Source organism: Nothobranchius furzeri, chromosome 16 (genome assembly GCF_043380555.1).
Source record: "Nothobranchius furzeri strain GRZ-AD chromosome 16, NfurGRZ-RIMD1, whole genome shotgun sequence".
In the NCBI taxonomy this organism is placed as follows: domain Eukaryota; kingdom Metazoa; phylum Chordata; class Actinopteri; order Cyprinodontiformes; family Nothobranchiidae; genus Nothobranchius; species Nothobranchius furzeri.
This window is the reverse complement of record NC_091756.1, coordinates 21003511-21013460: the sequence shown is the minus strand read 5'-3', so window position 1 is coordinate 21013460 and position 9950 is coordinate 21003511.

Below are 9950 nucleotides of genomic sequence, written 5' to 3'. Positions count from 1 at the left end.
CCTATCACTGATGATATCGACTCACCTGTAATGACTATGAGCACCTGTAATGACTCACAGCTCTAATGTGTCTCGTTTAGTGAAATGGACAATCATTGTCAAGGTTGGGAAGGTGAGTTTCCACAAAGGGTTTGTTTCTGACTCTGTGTGTGTGTGTGTGTGTGTGTGTGTGTGTGTGTGTGTGTGCCAAGGAACTGCCTACAGAAGTGTGTGAGGTGGAACATCCCTGGCTGTGGCTCTGTCATTGTTGAATGTCAAAGCAGATTTTTTACATAAACTGACCATAAATCAGGCAGAAGCCCGTCCTCCTTTAAATGTGATTTACTGCCGACAACACAGTCCAAAGTGCATGACTGACTGGTCACATGGGCGGCTAATGGAGAGGCTTGCTGTGGTCTTCTGGTGAGGCAGCTCATGGGTGGTCATTACTCCTCTTGCTCCCGCTCCGTCTCCTACAGCTCCACTCAACAAACGTCATTAATCACGTCTAAACACTCCGTATATACTGCTTCTGCGGGCTGTGTTAGAAATCTGTAAAACAATATCTGCTGCTTTTATTTGGGTGACACATTTTAACAACTTCATCTGAAACAAAAGTGGATAAAAAACAAGTTATTTTTCTTTGGTTCTGTCATAAACATATTTATTTCCCTCAGTTTGTTCCCAGTTTAAAGTTGGTCTTCTCCTACTTGTCATCCACCATTTCTGGTCTTCCACCATCCAGCCTGTTTTAGAGGTTCCTTGGTCAGTAGGATTCTGCAGAGCTCGGTCAGCTGCTTAGCAGGTCATTAAACCACTGAACAAACAAATACTTGCTACATGCTACAAATATTGTAAAGCCGTGGTTCTCAGTCCTGGTCCTGGAGGGTCCAGTATGTTTTAGTTTTAACTCTGTTTCAACACACATTTGTTTCGGTGGCAAGGTGCAAACATACATTCAGGTCAAAATCAAGTCAGGCAGTATTTACATAAGGATACATCAAATAATAAGAAAAGAAACAGCCAGAAAGCAATCATAAGCGTAGGAATGTATGTGACCGGGGCATTTGTGCGTGTTTTGGCCATTCGGTGGTTGTTCAGGAGCCTAATAGTGGAGGGGAAGAAGCTGCTTTTGTGACGTGAGGTTCTAGTCTGTAAGGGCCTGAACCTCCTCCCTCAAGGTAGGGTTTCAAACAGTCCATGACCATGACCATCCGACCTGCACGTTTCAGACCTCTGGAGTTGTACAGGTACTGATGGAAGGCTGCATCCTATTACTTTTTCCACTGAGCGCACTACTCGTTGCAGTCTTTGTTTGGCAGTGGCTCCTGCATACTACAGTGATGGAGGAGGTGAGTACTCATTCGATGATGGCCGTGTAGAACTGGATCATCATCATTGTTGGCATGCAGAGCTTCCTCAGTTAACGCAGAAAGAACGTCCTATTCAGCAGTAGTATTTAATAAAATAACAATTTTAAATAATTATTTCTGTCTTCTGTTGCCTTCATCTGCTTCCAATCATCAACCTTGCAGCAATGCACAGAGGCACCAGCCAGTGTAATTTCCTACTCAGCATTATTAAATTCTAGGGATGAGCCGGATACTCGTCTGAAACGAGTCTGAAACGAGTATCCGGTACGGATAAAGCATTTTTGACGAGTACGAGCATGAAACGAGTAAAACTCGTAAATATCTGTAATCGTGCTGACGGAAAATCCTCATTGGGTAACTGACTGTCTTCACGCTCTGTGATTGGCCAGTCAAATAGAGTGCCCGCCCCTCCATACACACAAAACTCTGCAGCGGGAGCTCACAGCTCAGTCCGCGTCTGGTCCATCCACGCACACACACAGACAGTAACGGACCTCTCTGTGCTTGCTTCACTGTTCACGTTTCTTCAGTACTCCCTATGTTTTCTTCAGTTTGCTTCTTTTTAAAGTTACTTTAAAGTTATTTAAAGTTACTTTTTTCGTAACGTACGTGGTGCATTTGACAAGACAGAGCTGAAAACGGCTCGTGCTGCGTCAGTCTCTGCCTCCGCTCCGGTCGGGTTTTTTTTCTCTCTCTCTCTCCTCTTCCTCAGGATCCACTCCATCTTTCCTATTCATTCTCTCTCTTTCTTTACATTTTTTAATCACAATTGTCTATTTTTTGCTCATTTTAAATATGTTTAAATAATTTTCTAAATTATTTTTTCTATTTTACATGTTTTGTTTTGGTGAAGCGCCCTGTGATTTTTATCTTGAGAGGCGCTATAGAAAAGATCTTTTCTTCTCTCTCTCTCTTAATTCATGCACTTAAATATTAATGTTCTGATTTTATTGCAAAACTTGTTCTGTAATAGTTCCTTTACTATTGTGATCAAAAATATTTAATCTCAACTCTGAGGCTGCTCTGTAAATAGTTTTCAAATAAACAATACACATAGCAACTTCTGATCAGACTTAAAATAACGTATTGATGTAAACCACACCCACTTCTGGTTAAACTACACCCACTTCCGGGTTAGACCACGCCCACTCCGAGTAGAGATACAGATACAGATAGTGGTGTACTCACTCATCCCTAACTAATATCTTCCCTTTGTACATTTCTCTGCAGCTTCAATGATAAGCACCATTTCAATCCATGCTTCATTTCCCAGTCAACATTACTTACCAACTCTAATAGATGTTTCTCCCCCTCTACCACTTGAAGTGATTTACTATCAGCACACCAAACCACAGCCATCTTTGCATACACTTAATTTCATTGGTAACGTCATAAAACTGCATGCTGCGCTGCACACAGGTGATTAAACCTTCCGGTGCACAGAGGATCTGGCTCCAGTCGAGCTTTTTTAGTCAAATGTATTTCAATAGAGGGATGAAATTCTGGTACCATGAAATGTATGAATCTTTATTATTATTTTAAGTTGTGCCAAAAGTGTTGTTACAAACTGAAATGGCAGCATATGTAGTAGCAGCATTTATGGTTTCCCAGCTGTTTGAATGCCTTAGTAATGTTTATTGTTTACTACTTGAAGCAGAAGTAGTAGCACTTTGTATTTCCACGGGTAGAAAAATTCCAAACAGTATTTTGATCTTTGTAATTGCACTTAGCGTCATCCAAAGTAGCAGGAAAACGAGCAACAACAGGTCAGATCCCAGCGAGCGAAGTATCCCAGCAGCCAAAACCGGAACCCACAGACGTCCAGGTCCAACAAGCCGGAACACCAAGCAGCAGTAGAATCCGAAGACGAATCACAGGACCAACCCCAGGAATCGAGGATCATCAACGAAACTCAGCAGAGGAGAGAGAGCTCAACACAGGGCACCTCAATGTAGACACAACAAGATGGTGTCTGATGCAAATCAATAAAGAAAAAGAAAACTGGCACTATGTGTACCTGGATGTACTATGTGAAGCAAATTATGTGAGCAGAATTCAAGTGAAGAAATGACTGCAATACACTACGTGTACTGGAAAAAAATGTTTATCGTTTTACTCTAATAGGCCTTCAAGATCAGCGAGAAATGTAGTAACAGCTGAATGCTGATTATAGCCTGCAGGACAACGACAGGATGTCGTCTTTGTGTTTCACACGTGAGAAAGGAGAAAACGGGTTAAGAGCAAGCTTGTTTTGTGTGTTTGCCACCATCAACGCTGTATAGATAATAAATACAAATATGTAGCTGTTTTGTTTACATGCACAATTGTAACCTCTGGTTAAATAATTCACTTGTTTTCCAAAAAGCACCTCAGGCTGAAACGTCAGCATACTGAGAAAAGTCGTTTATAGAATTCACTCAATGAATGTGAGGTATCAATTAGCATGAACTTCGGTGGGCTAGATTTACTTTAATATATTGACCATGTATGTATCTGTTCAACAGCTACTTATTCATTGAAATTAGGGAAAAATATCTCTTGTTTGCTACTAGGTAATCCTTGATAATCACTAATGAAAGTTATTTTATATCAGTTAATCCACATTACTTATTTACAGAAGGTAAGAGTACCTCCCCCCCCCCATTATCAATATCAATATTGAACACTTATTAACTGCTTATTACTAATGCCATAATTTTAACATTAACAGGCCATTAATTAAGAGTTTTACCAAAATAAGCCATTCATAATGGTTTGTTGCTGATTACTGCACATACTAATTAGCTCCAATCAATATGTGTCTTTTAAAGAAGTAATTCATGGGGAATAGTTATTCTGCCTTGATAAGGATTGCACAGATGACAGCCTGGGCACAGCCAATGAACTGAACAAGTTCTTCAATAGGTTCAGTTCAGGAACAAACCCAGCGTCCTCCTCGCCTGTCCTCAGCCAAACAGACATCCCATCCTCCTCTGATCCAACATTTTCCTGTCACACGCCAGCTCTTTTGTCCTCTAACGCAGTCATGGACTCTTCTGGTTCTATAAATCTGTCTTCAACCAAGTGAGGAGATGCTGCTGCCCCATTTACCTCCCCCTCACACCTATCTGTCTCTAGAAGTCAGGTGAAGAGGCAGCTGGAGAGACTGAACAGGAACAAGGCTGCAGGTCCGGATGGTGTCAGCCCCAGAGTACTGAAGGCCTGTGCAGAGCAGCTCTGTGGGATACTGCAGCACCTCTTCAACCTCAGCCTGGCCCAGGAGAAGGTTCCAGTCCTGTGGAAGACATCCTGCCTTGTTCCAGTTCCAAAGAAAACTCGCCCATCAGTCAATGACGACTACAGACCGGTTGCCCTGATATCCCACATCATGAAGGTCCTGGAGAGACCCCTGTTGGTCCACCTGAATAAGCAAACTAGAACATATCAGGACCCGCTGCAGTTCGCTTTTCGCCATGGAGTTGGAGTTGAAGATGCCATCATCCAGCTGCTTCAACCAATCCACTGTCATCTGGACAAAGCAGGCAGCACTGTGAGGGTCATGTTCTTTGAATTCTCCAGTGCATTTAACACATAGAAGACACTCCAGAAGACACAGGTGGGGGCCTCAACTATCACCTGGATTAAAGACTAGCTGACAAACAGACCACAGTTTGTGAGGCTGAAGAACTGCACATCAAACCAGGCGATCAGTAACATTGGAGCACCACAGGGGACTGTACTCTCACCATCCCTTTTCACCCTGTAAACCTCAGACTTCCAGTACAAATCAGAGACCTGTCATCTACAGAAATACTCAGATGACTCTGCAGTTGTCGGGTGTATCAGAGATGGACAGGAAGCTGAGTACAGAGAGCTGGTGGAGCGCTTTGTGGCATGGTGTGGAAACAATCATCTGACCTTGAACATGAACAAAACAAAGGAGATGATTTTAGACTTTAGAAGAAACAGGGTGGAGTCAAACACTGTTTCCATCATGGGAGAAGAAGTGGAGGTGGTTGAGGAATACAAACACCTTGGAGTTCACCTGGACAACAGACTGGACTGGAGAAAGAACAGCAAAGCCGTTTACAAGAAGGGACACAGCAGACTGCACTTCTTGAGGACGCTTAGGTCCTTCAATGTCTGTAGCAAGATGCTGCAGATCTTCTACAAGTCTGTAGTTGAGAGTGTAATCTCTTCAGCCATCGTCTGTTGGGGTAGCAGCATCAGAAGCAGGGACCTGGAAAGGCTCAACAGCCTAATAACAAAGGCTGGTTCTGTTCTGGGGACGACTGCGGAACCACTGGAGGAGATAATGCAAAGAAGGATTCTCCAGAGAATCAAGAAAATGATGGACAACCCTGAGCATTCTCTTCACAAGACTGTCCGACAACGGAAGAGTGTCTTCAGTCAGAGGCTTCTTCAGTTTGGCTGCAACACTGACCGCTACTGGAGATCCTTCCTGCCAACAGCCATTGTAATATACAACAACTCTTTGATGACTTGATTATTATTATTATTATTATTATGAGCTACTACAGCAATCAATTTCCCTCTGGGATTAATGAAGTATTTTTGAATTGAATTGAATTGAATTGAATTAACCAAAAATATTAGGTTCTGGTATTAGGTAACTAAACACCAAACGTTCTTACAGACCTCCAAATGGTTTTGGTTTCAGTACTAAGGTTGATCTTGTAATAAAAACCTCAGGAGAAAAAATATTGTTTTGATATTTGAAATGTGAAATTTCCATTAAAGCAGATGTTGTGATGTTTGTTGGCATTGTACACTTTGACATTACAGTTTGTGACTAAACGGGAACTAGATCTTTGACTGTAAAGGAACACATTTTTCCTGCTGTAATCTAAGCTTCATTTGCAGAAGCTGTCTCCTGACAATCATGTTATGGCTGTGCGAGTAAATAAACTGCTAACCGACGATCCACCGATGACCAGAGAGGCCGGATCGTGATGTAAGCAAGAGGTACTGGTAGATGGGAGCCGTACCATCCAGGACTTTGTATGCTACTGTTAGCAATTTGAATTTGATGCGTGCTGCTAGCGGTAGCCAATGGAGCTCAGTGAACAGAGGGGTGACGTGTGCTCTTTTAGGCTGGTTAAAGACCAGACGCGCCTCTGCATTCTGGACCATTTGAAGAGGTCTCACATCATAGACTGGAAGACCAGTTAGAAGCATTGCAGTAGTCGAAGCGGGAGATGACAGCAGATTGCACCAGGAGTTGGGTGGCATGTTGTGTTAGATGCTTTGGAGTCCTTACTCTGAGAGGCGCTATACAAGTGCAGGTCATTCATTTATCATTCATTTAGGTATAGTCTGATCTTTCATATGATCAGCACAAAACAGCATGAACGGGCGACAGAGGCAACGTGATCTTTAAAGGATATTGTATAGTTTAGAGGTTACCTTCATGTTAAACTCATAAACAAGAGACGATGCTTTACAGAGCGCAGACTTGCGGTGCCGCAGACAAAAGAGCTGTGAAATTAAGTCTTAGCTCTCCCTGTAACAAGTTATAAGTTGTTTATCCAACATCACAATTACTCTCAGGCTCTAATGAAGGTAGAAATTAAAATAATAATTAATATTCTGCATAGTGTTGTCTGTGCTCCTCTTATCAGAATCTGTCTAGTTCTACTGGTTTACTGAAGTTCAAAGTTCTAATTTGCATATTCTGATGTCATCAGGCAGCCATTTTGTACTGCAACTTTTACAAAAGATCCTTCAGATTTTAAAACAACATAAATGTAAAAGATAGATTAAGGAAGCCGTAGAAATAAGGAGACGTGGACACACAACCGTGAACAGAAACTACGGCATCTACACATCGGATCACCCGTGGGACCGTGTCATCGGCGAGCCAGCAGAGGGCGACACCATTCTCTGCTGCCTGCGGATAAACTGAGAAGGAAGTGATGCCGCCAGCAGCAGCAAAGCTCTGAAAAATACTGCAGGAGTGGTCGAAACTGTCAGCAAAAAGTTAAAACAACCCCTTCCTGATTTAAAAAAGAACCAAATAATGCAATCAGGAGAATCCAATCCAATCCAATCCAGTTTATTTATAAAGCACTTTACAAGACCCAGCACAGGAACAAAGTGCTGTACAGAAAGTACATTAAAACAATTGACTAGAAAGAAAACAGCAAAGATAAATAAAACACATGATACATAAAATTAAACTAGCCCTATATTAAAAATAAAAACTTGATAAAACTTGATAAAACCGCATTTGAATCACCTAAAACAGCTAAAATAAAATAAAAAATAGAAACCAACATCTCACAAGGTATTAAAAGCCAGGGTAAAGAGGTGTGTTTTCAGGAGTGCCTTAAAAGCAGATAAGGAACTGGCCTGTCTTATCTCTAAAGGAAGTTCGTTCCACAGTTTTGGGGCTGCAACAGCAAAAGCACGATCTCCTCTAAATTTACGCTCAGTCCTGGGTACAATCAGGAGCAGCTGATCAGCAGACCTGAGAGAGCGGGAGGGAGTGTAAGGCTGTATCAGATCAGAGAGATAAGAGGGGGCGAGGCCATGAAGACCTTTAAAAGCAAATAAAAGAATTTTAAAATGAATCCTAAAAGAAATGGGCAGCCAGTGAAGTGAAGCTAAAACAGGGGAAATGTGCTCAAACTTTCGAGTGCCAGTTAAAAGACGAGCTGCGGCATTTTGCACTCTCTGTAGCTGACTAATACATGATGCACTGACCCCAATGTAGAGTGCGTTACAGTAATCCAGCCGAGTGGTTACAAAGGCGTGGATCACTGTCTCAAAGTGCTGCCGTGAAAGAATTGGCTTTATTTTTGCCAGCTGCCTGAGGTGAAAGAAGCCAGATTTTACCACCGCCTTAATCTGATGTTCAAACTTCAGATCACAGTCCACTTTGACCCCCAAGTTGGTGACAGTTGGTTTAACAAACTGGGCCAAGGAATCTACAAACACATTGGGTGTCTCAGTAGGACTACCAAAAATCATCACCTCAGTCTTTTTATCATTGAATTTTAAAAAATTCACAGACATCCAAGCCTTTATGTCGTCAAGACACTGTAGTAATGGCTGTATGAGGTTTCTGCCTTTTTTCTTTAGAGGGACATAGATCTGACAGTCGTCAGCATACAAGTGGAAGGCAATGCCATGCTTTCTCAATATAGAACCGAGAGGAAGAAGATACAAAGAGAAGAGGAGGGGGCCTAGAACTGAGCCCTGCGGGACACCACACAAGAGCGGAGCGGAGGACGACACATAGTCACCGAGACTGACACAAAAAGTTCGCCCCGCCAAATAGGACCTGAACCACTCCAGAGCTGTGCCGCTAATGCCCACCCAGTGCTCTAAACGAGAGAATAAAACAGCATGATCCACAGTATCAAAAGCAGCTGTCAAATCTAAAAGCACAAGAACAACACAGTCCCCAGCATCAGTAGCTAAGAATATGTCATTAAAAACTTTTAAAAGGGCTGATTCAGTGCTGTGAAAGGGTTTAAAACCAGATTGGAAAACCTCTAATACATTTTGCTTTTCCAGGAAGGCCAATATTTGGCTATGAACTACCTTTTCAAGAATTTTAGAAAGAAACGGTAGTTTGGAGATAGGCCTGTAATTCGCAAGATCCTGCGGATCAAGAGCAGGTTTTTTAATCAGGGGTTTGACTACTGCATGTTTAAAATCTTTAGGGACAACGCCTGACCTCAGACTATGGTTTACCAGCTCAAGAACCAGAGGACCAACTGTAGGTATCACCTCTTTTAAAAGTCGAGGAGGAACAGCATCATTTGGAGACCCTGCAGGCTTAAGATGACCAACAGTCTCCTGTAGAGATGACAGAGTCACAGGCTCAAACCTGTCAAAGACAGCAGAGCAGGAAACAACGACTGAGGGGTCATGAGCACAAGGACAGATTTGAGCCCTTGTGGAGGAGACCTTCTCAATAAAGAAGAGTAACAAATTTTCACATGCTTCTAATGAGGGCTCAATAGAGTCAGCATATGGTGCACTAAGAACAGAGTTAATAGTTTTGAATAACACACGCGGGTTGTGGCAGTTAGACAAAATAATGTCCGAAAAGTGTTTTCTTTTGGCCTCTTTCACAGTTCTTTGATATTGACGCCAACAGTCCTTCAGCATCTGAAATGACACCTGTAGTTTGTCCTTTTTCCATTTGCGTTCAGCTCGATGGCAGTCGCGTCTGACAGCTCGGGTCATTTCGTTCAGCCAGGGCTCACATTTGGTTTTAGGCCGCCTGGTTTTTAATGGAGCCACAGTGTCCAAAGCAGTCCGACAGGTGGAATAAAACCAAGAGCTCAGATCATCAGTCTGGCTGCATAAAAAATCCGGGATCTGACAAATCTGGTTAAAGACTGTTGAAAAGTGCTCAGCAGTGGAGGAGTTAAAAACACGTCTGCACTGAGCAACAGCGCGAGGTTTAACTGAGGCACATACAAGAGGAACTTCAAACAACACAGGACTGTGGTCAGAAAACACAGCATCACAAATCTCTATGTTAAAACTAGGGAAGCCATGAGATAAAACAAGATCAAGTGTGTGTCCACGTTCATGTGTGGGACCTGCCACACATTGCACCAGATTAAACGAATCAATAAG